We start from the raw sequence: 16548 nt of genomic DNA, 5'->3' as shown, positions 1-16548 counted from the left end.
ACTATCCAACATATACAAAGAACTCAAGAACTTAGACTCCAGGGAGTCAAATAACTCTATTAAAATGTGGTACAGAGGTAAACAAAGAATTCTCAGCTAAGGCATATAGAATGGTTGAGGAGTACCTAAAGAAATGTTCAACATTCTTAGTCATCAGGGAAATGCAAATCAAAACAACACTGAGATTCCACCTCACACCAGTCAGAATGGCTAAGATCAAAAACTCAGGCGACAGCAGATGCTGGCGAGGATGTGGAAAAAGAGGAACACTCCTCCATTGTTGGTGGGATTGCAAACTGGTACAACCACTAATCTGGAGGTTCCTCAGAAAATTGGACATAGGACTACCTGAAGAGCCAGCTATACCACTCCCAGGCATATACCAAAAAGATGCTCCAACAAGGACACATGCTCCACTGTGTTCATAGCAGTCTTATTTATAATAGCCAGAAGCTGGAAAGAACCCAGATGTCCTTCAACAGAGGAATGGATACAGAAAATGTGGTACATTTACACAATGGTGTACTATTCAACTAATGAAAACAACTTGATGCAATTCTTAGGCAAATGGATGGAACTAGAAAATGTCATCCTAAGTAAGGTAACCCAGTCAGTCACAAAAAAACACACATGTTATGCACTCACTGATAAGTGGATATTAGTCCAAAAGCTCAAATAACCCAAGATACAACCTACAGATCACATGAAGCTCAAGAAGAAAGACAACCAAGTGCAGATGCTTCAGTAACCTTTGTCAAAGGGGTAGTATTCCTGGGAGGAGATATGGAGACAGAGTTTGGAGCAGAGACTGAAGGAATGGCCATCTAGAACTTGACCCTCCTGGGGATCCAGCCCATATATATACAGCCCCCAAACCCAGACACTGTTGGGGTTGCATGCTGACAAGAGCCTGATATAGCTGCCTTCTGAGACTCTCTGCCACAGCATGACAAATACAGAGGTGGACTCTTGCAGCCACCCATTGAACTGAGAACGGGGTCCTCATTGGAGGAGGTAGAGGAAGGATTGAAGGAGCTGAAGAGGATTACAACCCCATAAGAACAACAATACCAACCAACCAGAGCATCCAGGGACCATCAAAAGTGTACACATGGACAGACCTATGACTCCAGCTGTATATGTAGCAGACAATAGCCTTGTTTAGCATCGGCGGGAGGAGAGGCCCTTGGTCCTGGGAAGGCTTGATGCCCCAGTGTAGGGGAATGCTGGGGAGCGGGGAGGCAGGAGGGAGTGGGTGGGTGTGGGAATACCCTCACTGAAGAAGGGGGAGGGGGATACAATAGGGGGTTTATGGATGGGAAACCGGGAAAGGTGATAACATTTGAAATGTAAATATAAAAATATCCAATAAAAAAAAAAGCAAAGAAAAGAAGATCTTGAAGATCTGCAAGAAACTAGCCAGCATCTTTAAATTAATGTACCTTGTACTGGTCAGAGTTCTCTAGAGGAACAGAACTGAATATGATATAATATATGCCTCATGTAAATAATATATCTTCATATACATGAGGATTTATTAAATATATATGCTATCATATATAAAAGAGATTCATGATAATATATATGTATACACTACATGCATGTGTGTATACACTATGTGTGTGTGGTGTGCAGTGTGATGTGTATGTGTGTGTGTGTGTGTGTGTGTGTGTGTGTGTGTTTTACAGGCTGTAATCCAGATAGTTCAACAATGACTGTGTACCAACAGAAAGTCCAAAGCTCTAGTTCAGTCCAAAATGCTAAATGCCTCAGCTGGTCTTCCATATAGGCTGGAATCCTGAAGAAATAGGCTTCAATGCCCGTGAGAGAATGGACTTGACCAGGAAAGCAAGAGTAAGCAAGCAGAGAGAGCCAGCTTCCTTCTGGGCCCTTTACATAGGCTTCCAGCAAAAGGTGTGGGCCAGATTAAAGGTGGATCTTCTCACCTCTAAACTCTGAATTAAATGCAAGTCTTCCTACTTCAAACTATTTAATTAAGCAATCAAAAATCCCTCTCAGGTGTACCCAGACACTTGTGTTTTAGTTCAGTCCAGACATAGTCAGATTGGCAAACAAAAATAGACATCATGAACGTGAATATTGAAATACATCAATATAAAAATTTTACAATATTAAAATACTTTAGACAGAGGCCAACTTATTTATTCCCATGTCCACCCAAAGCATACTTTTCAAATGTCAAGAGGACTGTGATGCAGGAGACACACTGGACTTAAAGGCATTCCAGGGACCTCTTTCTGCCTTCCTGAAGCTTCATTGCTTTTCCATCATACTTCATACTAGAAGATCATTGTTTAAATGACAATTCCAGAAGTAGAGTGGGATGTATTTATAAGTACATTAGACCAATTTATAGTAGTATATAAATACATTTGAACAGACTTCTTAATGGCAAGCTCTATAGAAGTCAGGGTCATGCAAAAAGATTGATTGATCCTCAGTCTTCATAATCATGAGTGGTTATCTCTTGATAAGAATGGGAAAGGCCAATTGTAAGGTATCACATAAAACTAAACTCTTGATATGTAGATTAGAACAGTACATTACAGTGCAGTATAAGAGAGCAAATGGTAATATAATTTATGAATCTCTTAAATGCTTTACACATAATCACTAAATGACTATAAATTCTACAGCACTGGATTAGGTTAATATATCCAACATCTATGTGACTATAATGTGCTTATTTATATAAAGATATTAAAGTTGAACATTAGGATGACAAAGGAAAATTTTAAGTCTAACTAAGATTGTTGCAAGTATCTCCCAAATATCAGGTCAAAGGTCAAAATTAAAACACAGTAACAGATAGCATACTAGTTATCTTATAGATTAGCCCATTGCTAATTACATCACTATGAACAAAACAATTGCTAAACAAAAATAAGACAAGATTAGAAGCTTTTCATGCCACCAATAATGGTTTTATATTAAAAAAATCATAAAGAAAGAAATTAAAGATTTCTTAGAATTTAAGGAAAATGAAAATACAACATTCCCAAACTAATGGGACACAATGAAAGTGGTACTAAGAGGAAAACTCATAGCTCTGAGTGCCTGCAAAAGGAAACAGGAGAGAGCATATGTCAGCAGCTTGACAGCACACCTAAAAGCTCTAGAACAAAAAGAAATAAATAAACCCAAGAGGAGTAGAAGGTAGGAAATAATCAAACTCAGAGCTGAAATCAACCAAGTAGAAATGAAAAGGACTGTACAAAGAATCAAGAAAACCAGGTGCTGGTTCATTGAGAAAATAAACAAAATAAAATATCCTTAGCCAGACTAACCAGAGGTCATAGATATTGTATCCAAATTAACAAAATCAGAAATGAAAAAGGAGATATAACAACAGAATCCGAAGAAATTAAAAAAATCATCAGATCCTACTACGAAAGCCTATGTTCAACAAAATTGAAAATCTGGAGGAAATGACAATTTCTTAGACAGATACCAGGTACCAAAGTTAAATCAGGAATAAATAAACCATCTAAACAACCCCAAAACTCCTAAAGAAATAGAAGCAGTTATTGAAAGTCTCCCAACCAAAAAGAGCCCAAGTCCAGATGGGTTCAGTGCAGAATTCTATCAGACTTTCATAGAAGACCTCATACCAATACTGTTCAAACTATTCCACAAAATTGAAACAGACGGAGCACTATTGAATTCCTTCTATGAAGCCACAATTACTCTTATACTTAAACCACACAAAGACCCAACAAAGAAAGAGAACTTCTGACCAATTTCCTGTATGAATATTGATACAAAAATACTCAACAGAATTCTTGCAAACCAAATCCAAGAACACATCAAAATGATAATTCATCATGATCAAGTAGGCTTCATCCCAGGGATGCAGAGATGATTTAATATATGAAAATCCATCAATGTGATCCACTATATAAACAAACTCAGAGAAAAGAACCACATGGTCATTTCATTAGATGCTGAGAAAGCATTCTACAAAATTCAACACCTCTTCAGGATAAAAGTCCTGGAAAGATCGGGAATTCAAGGCCCATATCTAAACATACTAAAAGCAATATACAGCAAACCAGTAGCTAACATCAAACTAAATGGAGAGAAACTTGAAGCAATCCCACTAAAATCAGGGTCTAAACAAGGCTGCCCACTCCTCCCAGTTTATTCAATATTGCACTCAAAGTTCTAGACAGAGCAATCAGAGAGTGAAAGGAAGTCAAAGGGATACAGATTGGAAGGGAAGAAATAAAAATATCACTATTTGCAGATGATATGATAGTGTACCTAAGTGACCCCAAAAGTTCCACCGGAGAACTACTTAACCTGATAAACAACTTCAGCAAAGTCTCAAGGTATAAAATTAACTCAAACAAATCAGTAGCCTTACTCTACTCAAAGAATAAACAGGCTAAGAAAGAAATTAAGGACATGACACCCTTCACAATAGTCCCAAATAATATAAAATATCTTGGTGTGACTTTAACGAAGCCCAAGTGAAAGATCTGTATGAGAAGAACTTCAAGTCTCTGAAGAAAGAAATTGAGGAAGATCTCAGAAGATGGAAAGATCTCCCATGCTCATGAATTGGTATGATTAATATAGTAAAGATGGCCATTTTACCAAAAGCAATCTATAGATTCAATGCAATCCCTATCAAAATTCCTACTCAATTCTTTATAGAGATAGAAAGAGCAATTTGCAAATTCATTTGGAATAACAAAAAACCCAGGATAGCTAAAACTATCCTCAACAATAAAAGACTTCTGGGGGAATCACCATCCCTGACTTCAAACAGTATTACAGAGCAGTAGTCATAAAAACTGTATGGTATTGGTCCAGAGACAGGCAGATAGATCAGTGGCACTGAATCGAAGATCCAGAAAAGAACACACACCTATGGACACTTGATCTTTGACAAAGGAGCTAAAACCATCCAATGGAAGAAAGATAGCATTTTCAGCAAATGGTGATGGTTCAACTGGAGGTCAGCATGGAGAAGAATGCAAATCAATCCATTCTTATCACCATGTACAAAGCTTAGGTCCAAGTGGATCAAGGACCTCCACATCAAACCAGATACACTCAAACTAATAGAAGAAAAAGTGGGGAAGAGTCTCAATCACATGGGCACTGGGGAAAATTTCCTGAACAAAACACCAATGGCTTATGCTCTAAGATCAAGAATCAACAAATGGGACCTCATAAAACCACAAAGCATCTTCTGTAAGGCAAAAGACACTGTCATTAGGACAAAACAGCAACCCACAGATTGTGAAAAGATCTTTACCAACCCTACATCTGATAGAGGGCTAATATCCAAAATATACAAAGAACTCAAGAACTTAGACTCCAGAGAGCCAAATAACCCTATTCAAATATGCGGTGCAGAGCTAAAGAAAACATTCTCAGCTGAGGATTATTGAATAGCAAAAAAGCACCTAAAGAAATGTTCAACATTCTTAATCATCAGGGAAGTGCAAATCAAAACAACCTTGAGATTCCACCTCACACCAGTCAGAATGACTAAGATCAAAACCTCAGATGACAGCAGATGCTGGCGAGGATGTGGAGAAAGAGGAACACTCTTCCATTGTTGGTGGGATTGCAAACTGGTACAACCACTCAGGAAATCAGTCTGGAGGTTCCTCAGAAAATTGGTCATTCCACTACCTGAGGACCCAGCTATACCTCTCCTGGGCATATACCCAAAAGATGCTCCAACATACAACAAGGACACATGCTCCACTATGTTCATAGCAGCCTTATTTATAATAGCCAGAAGCTGGAAAGAACCCAGATGCCCTTCAACAGAGGAATGGATTAAAAAAATGTGGTACATCTACACAATGGAGTACTACTCAGCTATCAAAAACAATGACTTCATGAAACTCATAGGCAAATGGAATGAACTAGAAAATATCATCCTTAGTGAGGTAACCCAATCACAGAAAAACACACTTGGTATGCACTCATTGATAAGTGGATATTAGCCCAAAAGCTCAAACTACCCAAGATGCATTCCACAGACCACAGGAAGCTCAAGAAGAAGAATGACCAAAATGCAGATGCTCCCACTCCTTCTTAAAAGGGGAAAATAGGAGGGGATATGAAGCAAAGTTCAAAGCAGCTATTGAAGGAATGGCCATTCAGAGCCTGGCCCAAATGTGGCATGCATATATATATGGTGTCACCAAAATATATATATATATATATGGTGTCACCAAAATTATATAAGATAATTATATAAGATTGATGAAGCTAAAAAAACGCATCCTGAAAGGGACCGGATATAGTTCTCTCCTGAGAGACACATCCATAGCATGTCTAATACAGAGGTCAATGCTAGCAGCAAACCACTACTGAGAACAGAACCCCCTGAGGGTAATTAGAGGAAGGATTGAAAGAGTTGAAGGAGCTTGCAACCCCATAAAAACAACAATGCCAACCAACCAACCAGTGCTTCCAGGGACTAAACCACTAACGGAAGACTATACATGGACTGACCCAGGGCCCCACCTGCATATGTAGCAGAGAATAGCCTTGTTGGGGCACCAGTGGAAGGGGAAGTCCTTGGTCTTGCCAAGGTTGGACACCCAGTGCAGGGTAATATGGGGGGCAGTAAGGGGGAGGTATGGGAGTAATACCTGTATGGGGGTCAGGGAGGGGAGGGGAGTGTGACTTATGGACAGGAAACCGGGAAGGGGAATAATATTTGAAATGTATGTAAAGAAATAAAAAAATAATCATCACAGAATCATAGCAAATAGTTGACAAATATACCATAGTGATAGGAAATCAATACAACTCTTTGATTTAATTAAGTCTTGCCTAATTTAGCTACCTTTTACTATAGAAATAGAATAATGTAACATTAAAAAAGCAATTTAATAAGCATATATTTAGCCTCAATTCACAAATAAAGTAATTCCATAGTACTTGAGGACATATGAACTATTCATAAGTAGCACACATATATATTATAAAACAGGTTCAATAAACTTCCAAGACTCTCATTCATAGCTTCCTGGCAAAAATTTGACTAAGTTTAAGCTAAAAAGAAAAATGAATGATTTAATCATAAAATCGAAGTTTTTGAGAAGTAAAAATAAGTTATAACAAAGCTATTCCCTATTAGATATTTTGTCGTGTAGGCAAGTTGATCCTTCAAAAAAAACTTTTTTTGTAATATAATGAAGAGTAGAAATCAGTGTGATTCGGATGAAAAAAAAAGGTAAAGTGCTAAAAAGATAAAGAAAGAAAGAAAGAAAGAAAGAAAGAAAGAAAGAAAGAAAGGGATAGATAGATAGATAGATAGATAGATAGATAGATAGATAGATAGATAGATAGATAGATAGATAGATACATAGATAGATAGATACATAGATACATAGATACATAGATACATAGATACATAGATACATAGATACATAGATACATAGATACATAGATACATAGATACATAGATACATAGAGAGACAGACAGACAGAAGGCTATATGCATTTATGCATACTTTTAATGCCAGCATTTCAGAGGCAGTCAAGCAGCTCTCTGTGAGTTTGAGGCCAGCCAGATCTACATAGTGAGATCCTGGAGAGAGAGAGGAGGAGGAGGAGGAGGAGGAGGAGGAGGAGGAGGAGGAGGAGGAGGAGGAGAGGAGGGGAGGGAGGGGAGGGGAGGGAGGGAGGGAGGAGGAGGCGAGAGGGGAGGAAAGACCAGGGGAAAGGGAAAGTAATAACAATTTGCAGGGGACACAGGTATCTCACTGATTTCTGGCCTCTCTCTGAGATGTCCCCAAATATCCCAGTTCACTGTTCTGTATGTACCACACGGCTTTTCCTCTCATGCCTTCAGGATTTTGTGTTTAATCTTAGATTTCAGCAGCTGCTGGATGCCGTGATTGGTAAGCTCTGCTGTTTTAAGCCTTACTTCTTTGGTCAGGTTCTGGGCTTACACAATCTTACATACACTTGTTTTTCATCGAGTAGTTGAAGTGTCATCATTTTCCCATCATGTATTTTCTCTGTGTATCTTTGCTGCGGTTTTTAATTCACCTGTGATAATTTTAATGTAATCCCATTAAACCTCAGAAGTTCTGCTCATTTCCCAATCCACATCTTCATTTCCACATTTTTACTTTTCTGCTTGTGTTCTTTTAATCTTTTTTGCACATGTGTTTGGTACCTAGGGCACTGCATCTATCAATAAGAATCATTACCATCCTATAAGGTTTTATTTCGGGGTGGGGGATAGAGTTTTATTGTATTTTGTACACTGGCCTTGAACTTTCGATCCTTCTGCCTCAGCTTCTTGGGTCCCTGGGATCACAGGTTTGCGGCCCCATGCCTGTCCTGACTGCTATACATCCCATCAAAGCTCAACATGCTTTCTATGAACCTTAGCTCTGACTGCTTTATAGTCTATTCTTCTACTTAAACATTCATTTTTATCCAAAACTTGGCCACTGCCTTTTCCTTTGTTCCTGGTTTTCTAATTCCTGCACTCACTATTTCCTCAGGCCTCCTCACAATTCCTTTTGAGCGCTCTGGGTTCTGTGTACCCACAATGCACCCCTAACAAGTTTTTGGTAACTCTGTATTAATAGCCTAGGCTTTGTTATGCACTCTATCTTCCTGTCAAGCCTTTCATGTTGTGTCCTTTCTGTTACTTCTCTTGAAATGTAAGTTACTGCATACATAAACGATCCAAAATAGTGTGCTTTTTCTTCAAGCACTTTAAACATTGCTTTCCTTTGAGTTCTCTGGTATTTCACTGCCATGGACATGGTAAAGGCATCCCTTTAGATACCCTCTATTATCCAACATTGGAGAATCATCTTGCTAAAAGATTATTAGTATTTGTAAAACTTGTATTCCATAGAGTGAGTGTCATACAATCTACTAAAATGGTTTTTAACCTTTTATTCTCTTGCCCTAACAGCTTTCTCATTTTGAATCATTTTTTTCTATCACTAAAACTAACATTTCTCTAGCTCACCCTTTACCTCAGAAATTATTGAATTATGTGAATATGTTGTTGACCATATTCATTGACACTCAGATGAGACCATTAGAATAATGCTATCATGGGGTGGCAATGATTGCCAGGAACCAAGTGAGAGGCTTGGAGCAGACTCATCCTCCATGGTTCTCTGAATGGGTCAATAAGGCCAAAATCTTGGTGTTAACTCCAAATCTCCAGAACCATGAAATCATAACTTCCCTCTGCTTCCAGGCCATTGTCAAGGAGGCCACCTTGGAAGACAGACGAAGCACTTTGATGATTTTGATAGTTTCTTGTTTCATTTTTAGGAGTATCTTTTTTTTTAAATCTGTTTATTTAAATAAACAATTCAGCCTTTGATCCCCACGACCCCACTGATGTCAAACCATACACTAAGGAAGCAAGAACAACTTCGCTGGAAAAACCCATTGCTGCTGTCAAGACAACGCTGTCCAGCATAGTCACATCTCTGGATATAAACGAGAACAGCATTTTCTTGTTTGCAGCCCTGACACCCTCTTCTGAGCCTCCTCACAGCAGTCAGCAGAATGAGAGTTGACAAGAACAAAGTGTCACTGTCACCACAGGGGGCGAGCAGAGCAGAACTCTCAGTGTCAGTCACACTGTTTACTTGCATGGTCATCAGCTGGACTGGGAGCCCCATGACCTCCTCCATACTTGTTGGCTTTTCTCCCATAATCAATATATTATCCTCAGACACAAACCTAACCAATTTGTGTCATAGAGAAAAGCACTGTCAGTTCTCTTTCTCTGAGGAAAGATAAGCACAAGAGAGGTGAAGTCATCATTTTGCTGAATTCTCCATCCAAGAAGTTGTTTTCCACACTGGGATCAAATCCTTTCTGCTCCTTGTCTCTGTCTTTCATAGGGAGAATTGTTATTTTACTAGATTGTAGATATGAGATGACAATATAACTATAGTGTTTTTATTTCCTTATATTGAAGTTCAAAAATGTTTGGTCTCATGTTTAATTCTCCTTTCCTGATAGCGTATCTCTTACCATCAGAATCCTGAATTCATTCATAGACAATATATCCTTGGCTTTTGTCCTATGAACCTTTCAGTTTTCCTGTACTGACAGAGTATTTTTCTTTTCTTTTCTTTTCTTTTTTTCGGAGCTGGGGACCAAACCCAGGGCCTTGTGCTTTCTAGGCAAGCGCTCTACCACTGAGCTAAATCCCCAACCCCCGACAGAGTATTTTTGTCTCTCATGAACATCCCAACTACTAATAACTGTTCAGCGTTAGCTGTATACTGAATAAATCATTCAGTGATATTCTCATAACGTGATATTCTCCCTTGACATTCTTTCTCAAGTACATATAAAATGGCATTCCTTTTTCTAATAATTTATTTCACAGTTCTTTTTTTGCCCAGGCAAATCCATACTGGTCCATAACCAGTATATTTCAGAATTATTCACGTGGTACTTCTTAGTTATGTAAGATGCATGTGGAATTTTCAAACTTTGCTCTAGGCAAGAATTACATTACAAAATACCTGATATTTTTTCATTTCCATCTGTGAAGAGACCAGTAGTGCTATGAAATTATTATGTTAGGGCCCTAAGAAAACCAATATTCTAATACTAATGTTCAAGTAAATAAGTTACTCCTACTTCATCTAAATCTATGCTTGTTCCATATGAAACTTGTCTTATCTATATTTATGTGCAACTATATGAAGAAATAAGAATTTATTTATTCTACTTTGTGAACATTATTAGCTAAAACGATCAATCCTACTAAATTGTACATGTTCTGAGCCTGGAAAGCAACTAGAGATTAAAGAGCAACAAAGATGACTTTTTTCTTGTCTTTACATAAATAAAATCAGTTGAAATCTAATTTTGCTGAATTTTATTAAATATTTTAAAACACTTTATCTAATTTAGAAACCATGCAGTAACCTTGGGACCTGTATTGGTTGGTTTGTCTTCTTTGCTTGATTGGATTTGTAATCTCTGAGGACTCACATTCTTGTGAAAACCTGGAAGAATTTCTCCAGGAAGGTTTAAGAAAAGAGAGGGGACCCCCACTTGAAAATGAATGGCAGTGATCCCATGGGCTAGAGATGCAGATTGAATAAGAATGGGGGAAGGAGATAGACTGAATTGTCCTTCCTTATGAAATTAACTTTATTCACCTCATGTAACTGTCTTCCTGACAGTACTGCCTCCCTCTGCTAACTTAGGCCTAGTCCTCAATACTTCTACCCTCTATGTAGTCTAATCTAGGCCTAAAATGTTTTCAGCCTCTGAGACTTACTGATGAATAAACTCACCCTTTCTTGTTCTTACTGAGCTCCGACTGACTGGCCCAACCCATCTGTTTTGGCTTCTCCAAGCTGACTGATTCCATCTGGCTTCTCTCTCTAACTCTGACTGAATTGCTTTGCTTGATTTTATATTAACTTTGGCGATCTGTTCTAATTTTCTGGGTCCTCCTTCTCTGGCTTTTTCTGCCTTCACCTGTGTCTAGATCTTTCTGTCTTTAACCCGTCTCTGTAAAACTTTCCCAGTAAACCTGCCTCCCCTTCCTTTCTCCATGTGTGCTATGTCCCCTTATGTTGCCTCTCTTTCCTCTCTTTTCTCCTCAGAATTGGGCATGTTGTATTCTAGCAAATCTTTCTCTGCTTTATCACTTTGTCTACCACTCAACTCAACATCACTTTCAAACATGGTTGCTTCCTTGTACAAACCAACTTTACCTTCATTGTTTGGAATTAAAGCGTACCAAGGGTGTGTCTGTATTCCAGGCAGAGGGATTAAAGGTGTACACTAAGGGCTGAGCCGCACCACAACTAGTAACAGGCTTTTCAGCACATAACAAAATCTTGGGTTCCACTGAGTGATTGACTATCCCGCAACATTTCCTCTGCTTCCTTTTCCACCCAAATGTGAACAATCTTCCTCATGTACCAGGACAGGTGTTCCTGACACCCTGCCTCCCCTGCTGCGTCAAACTATACCCTCAAACCACAAGACCAAGAGTCTTCTTCCCAGTGATCACAGCAGCAACTAAAGCAGGATCCTAGTCCACGAAGATGAATAAAGTCAGTTCTGCTGTTGAAGGGTCTGTTTTTGTAAGGGATAATTTTTAGCCAAAGACGGTTAATTCATCAGAATGGTATTATTTCCTAATAAGTTGCAAGTCTACATAATTTACCATAATCTATTTTGTCACCTTAATATCTTTGCACAAAGTTAAGGGTCGAATCTAATCTTTCACTGTTCATATAATATTAGCATTGAAAAATATTTGTGCTTTCAGCTTCATTTTACAAATATATCCACCCTTCTAAATACTTATTCCTATTAAATATTCTAATCTTGGTTAAAGATACGGTTATAATTTGTCGTTTTAACAAATATTTGAGATAATCAACTTATAAATAAGACACTTACTCTGGCTGAGAACCCCAGAGGTTCTAGCCCATGGATTGTTGGTACCGTTGCATTGAACTTATGTTAGAATACCATGTCAGGTGCATGGCCAGGGAAGAGGGAGATACAAAAGAAAGACACTGGGGTCTCACTGTCCCCTTCAACTGCAAATGACTCAAGAATTTTATAGGAGTTCCCGTCTCTTAAAGTTTCTAGTGCCTAGCAATCTTACTATAGAGTGGGAATCAAACATTTAACTCAGGTGCGTTTGGCAGACATTTCTGAAACAGACAGAAAGTATACACAATTGACATATCCCCAAAGGAAGTGTAATAAAGCCTTGTGAGGAAACACGTATTGATTCTGAATGGAATAAATCTGTCATGGATTCTTCAAAATAAAAATTGATAAGCTATTAAAATGATACCTACAAGGGCATAAGTATACAATGGCAGCTATCATCAGACGTAGATAAAATAATGACTCATAAAAATAAGTTATGCCTTTCATTACACTGTCATTGATGAAAACATTAACATCATATTATAAACCAGGTAGGACAAGCAAATAGGATCATATATACATTGCTGGCAGCCAACTAAACTGGGACAAACACTGAAAACCATTTAGCGACTGAGTAAACTAAACTTGCAATCACCTGTAACACAGCATCTACACTCTTGGGAATTTACCCAAGAGAAGTGAAAACTGAGGTTCACAAAAAGCCTGAACAACAATATTTCTGGCAGCTTTGCATGGAAAAACATAAAATTCAAAACCACCACAGATATCTTTCAACAAAGAAATGTTAAAAACAAGTGATGATCCATCCATAACCCATAATTCTACCAGCAACAAGAGGAAACAAGCAATTAATACACATAACAGCTTAAATGAGACATCAGGGAATTACACTGAGAAAAAATAATGCCAATCCCAAAGGATTACAGGGTTATGGATGGGACTATGGGACAGTGCAAGGGAATTAGATATGAATATAAGAGGTAAACTGAGGAGCTCTAGTGTGTCAGAACTCATTAGTGGTAGCTTTAGGAACCCCCCTTGGAATGAGATAAAATAGGATTTAGCACAAATGCGCGCGCACGCGCGCACAAACACACACACAGCCTATTTAAAAGACAGAATGGGACAATTTGTTTACTGTAACTAAAACAGCTTCAAGCACCTGGTGACATTAAGAATAGAAGCTAGTCGTTGAAGATGAAATACAGAAATATAGGAGTCTAGGTCCCTCTGCAGCAATTGTCAACATATATAAAGTATGTGCATGTATAGATAGATACAAGTCTATTTCATCTTTGACCTAATGAGCGTAAAAAGGTAAGAGACTCTGAAAGGGAGTTGTGGATCTCTTACTGCAAAGACTGTGAGTCCAACACTGGCTACTGTGCTCTGTCCAACAGTCTCCAAGGCGAACTGTCTGACCCAATCAAGTCCTAATAGTATCACCATCCTCCTGCAGCTCCTACATCTCTGTATTTCTATCATTTTTAATATGTTTTATTTCACAATGTGTTAACAAACACATCGTGAAAATGCAATGAAAATGCATATGAAAATAAATTGTGGTCAAAACCTACCTTTAACAGTAGGTACAAAAAGGAATGTTTTAGGCATGATGGAGTGTACTTATAATCCTAGTACTGATAAAGTAGAGGCAGGGGAATAGAAACTCAGCCACAACCTTGGCTACATGAGACCCTGTCTCAAGAATGTAAAGTAATGGATATTTATAAATGTTACAATATCAATACTGCACAACAATGCTCTGTCCTGTCCTTGGGGGTTTGTGTTCTACTCTCCTACACTGGGCCTAACCATCACCTCAAGTATATTGTCTGGAGAGGTGACGGTTTGCCTCATAAAGGGGTTTGGATAAATTCTAATAGCATTCCATCATCTTTGGGTAGATGGTACTTTGGATTGTGTTTACCAATTGTCATAAGGCATAAATGGTGATAGTAAGTACAGAAGGGAGAATCCTTAGCTTCTTAATTACTGGGAGCTGGTATGTGTTTAGCATGCAGTGACATTTTAGTCCTCTCAGCCGTGCACAGCAGGCATGTTTACAGTTCCCACTTGGCATGGATCTGGAGAAACTGTAAAGCGGTAACCACTTGCATTCATTGGCACTTTTATATGTGTCCTGGTCCCTTTCTTTTCTTCTTCTTCTTCTTCTTTTTCTTCTTCTTCTTCTTCTTCTTCTTCTTCTTCTTCTTCTTCTTCTTCTTCTTCTTCTTCTTCTTCTTCTTCTTCTTCTTCTTCTTCTTCTTCTTCTTCTTCTTCTTCTTCTTCTTCTTCTCCTCCTCTCCTCCTTCCTTCTTCTTCCTCCTCCTCCTCCTCCTCCTCCTCCTTCTCCTTCTCCTCCTCCTCCTCCTCCTCTCCTCCTCCCCTCCTCCTCCCCTCCTTCTCCTCCTTCTCCTCCTCCTCTCCTTCTTCTTCTTTTTGAAATAGGGGATAGATACCCTTTAAAAGATGTTCAATACTTTCACTATAAGCTTCAAAAGTTTACTCATAGTAAATGGTATGACCATCAAAAATATAAAGCCTAAACACATCATCATATACAGCTTCCACCAAAACCACTAAACCTACATAACACATGAAGAATAGAGAGTTCTCACCCATCTAGTGAGACTGTGGTGATCTCTGATTGAACAGAGACATGAAGAGAGCAGGCTAGAGGGGTGGCCCTGTGGTTTAGAACACACACTACTTTTTCATGAGACTTGTGTTTGGTTCCAGGCATCTGTACTGGGCATCTTAAAAATGCCTGTACAGTTTCAGAAGATCTCATGCGCCTGGACTCTGAAGAAAACAGATGCATACACATTACCCACCCACCCCTCCACACATACACAAACACACATGAAAGTAATTCTTGTTTGAAAAAGGCAACAGAAATTACATGTTTTTGTTTACTGAGAGGAAATCCTCTCTCCACACTTCTCCCTCCTCTAACTCTAAAAATTCTACAAAGGTGGATTCACAGGATTTACTGGTTCCCAACATTTCCAATAGAGCAGAATATGTCATGCATTTCAACTATTTTCCTATGTCCAACATGGCCTATGAGACTTAAAAATAAACGTTGTCATGGCACCACTTCCCAGCATCCCATGGGTGTAAATGTGGTCATCTGATAACATAAAAATGATTCCAAAGCACCTAAAAAGGCCACTAAATGTTCATCTTCCTTTATTTACCGGGTGAGTTACAAGAGCAAGCTGCACAGTAGGAGATATTGTACAGACACACAGATTCCCTGCAATCCAAGACCAGACAGCTCCACACTCAGAGACCAAAAGAACTACATGGCATTTTTAAGCGGGTATCTCAAATGTAATAAAATTATCAAGAACTGAAATTGGGACCAGTATGATGGAGGCACCTGCAACCAAGACTTTCCACCTGAGTTCAAACCCCAGGTTGGAGAGAGTTAATTCCTGACTATTGAGGTTTTTGTTTGTTTGTTTGTTTGTTTGTTTGTTTAAAAAAAACTATATGGACATGTGTATGCATATGTAGTCTCTGCCTGCCCCTCTCTCTCTCTCTCTCTCTCTCTCTCTCTCTCTCTCTCTCTCTCTCTCTCTTCTGTGTCTTTTCTGTCTCTCACCTGTCCCTCACTCCCCGCCTTGCCTCTCTCCTTATCCCTTTAATAAATGTTCAAAAATTGATTGAAATTTATTAGTTTATTTGGTTTTGTCTGCTCTTTTTTTCCTCCTTCTTCACACAAGCACTCAGATTATTAACTTAGGACATCTCTTCTGTACAATAAGTATTTACTGCCACAATTTTTTCTTAAATTTCCTTTATCCATGGATTATTTAAAAGTATAGTTTCTAATATTTTAATACTTGGAGAATTTCCAGGTTTTGTTCTCTACTGGTTTATAGTTGAATTTTTCAGGGTCAAAGAATAAGCATGCATATGTAAAAACCCAGCACAGAATGACACTTTAATTTTGTTTTTCAGCAATCATGCATATTTGAAAGGTTTTATACAAAGAAAGATTATTAATATCTATTATTGTCCTTGCTACAATAATAAAATTCTAAATGCCTTCTTGGAATCAGTTTCTATCATCTAGAAAATTATTTACCATTTATTATACCCTAC

The 16548-nt window shown here is 38.4% G+C and overlaps 1 protein-coding gene across 1 annotated transcript in view; it reads right to left on the bottom strand.

Annotated features, from left to right (window-relative positions):
• Positions 1 to 16548, bottom strand: part of LOC116884855 (nucleolar protein 4-like) — a 64488-nt gene that overhangs the window by 25091 nt on the left and 22849 nt on the right. The window lies entirely within an intron of this gene.

Source organism: Rattus rattus, chromosome 15 (assembly GCF_011064425.1).
Source record: "Rattus rattus isolate New Zealand chromosome 15, Rrattus_CSIRO_v1, whole genome shotgun sequence".
In the NCBI taxonomy this organism is placed as follows: domain Eukaryota; kingdom Metazoa; phylum Chordata; class Mammalia; order Rodentia; family Muridae; genus Rattus; species Rattus rattus.
This window is presented reverse-complemented; position numbering and strand designations above follow the sequence as displayed.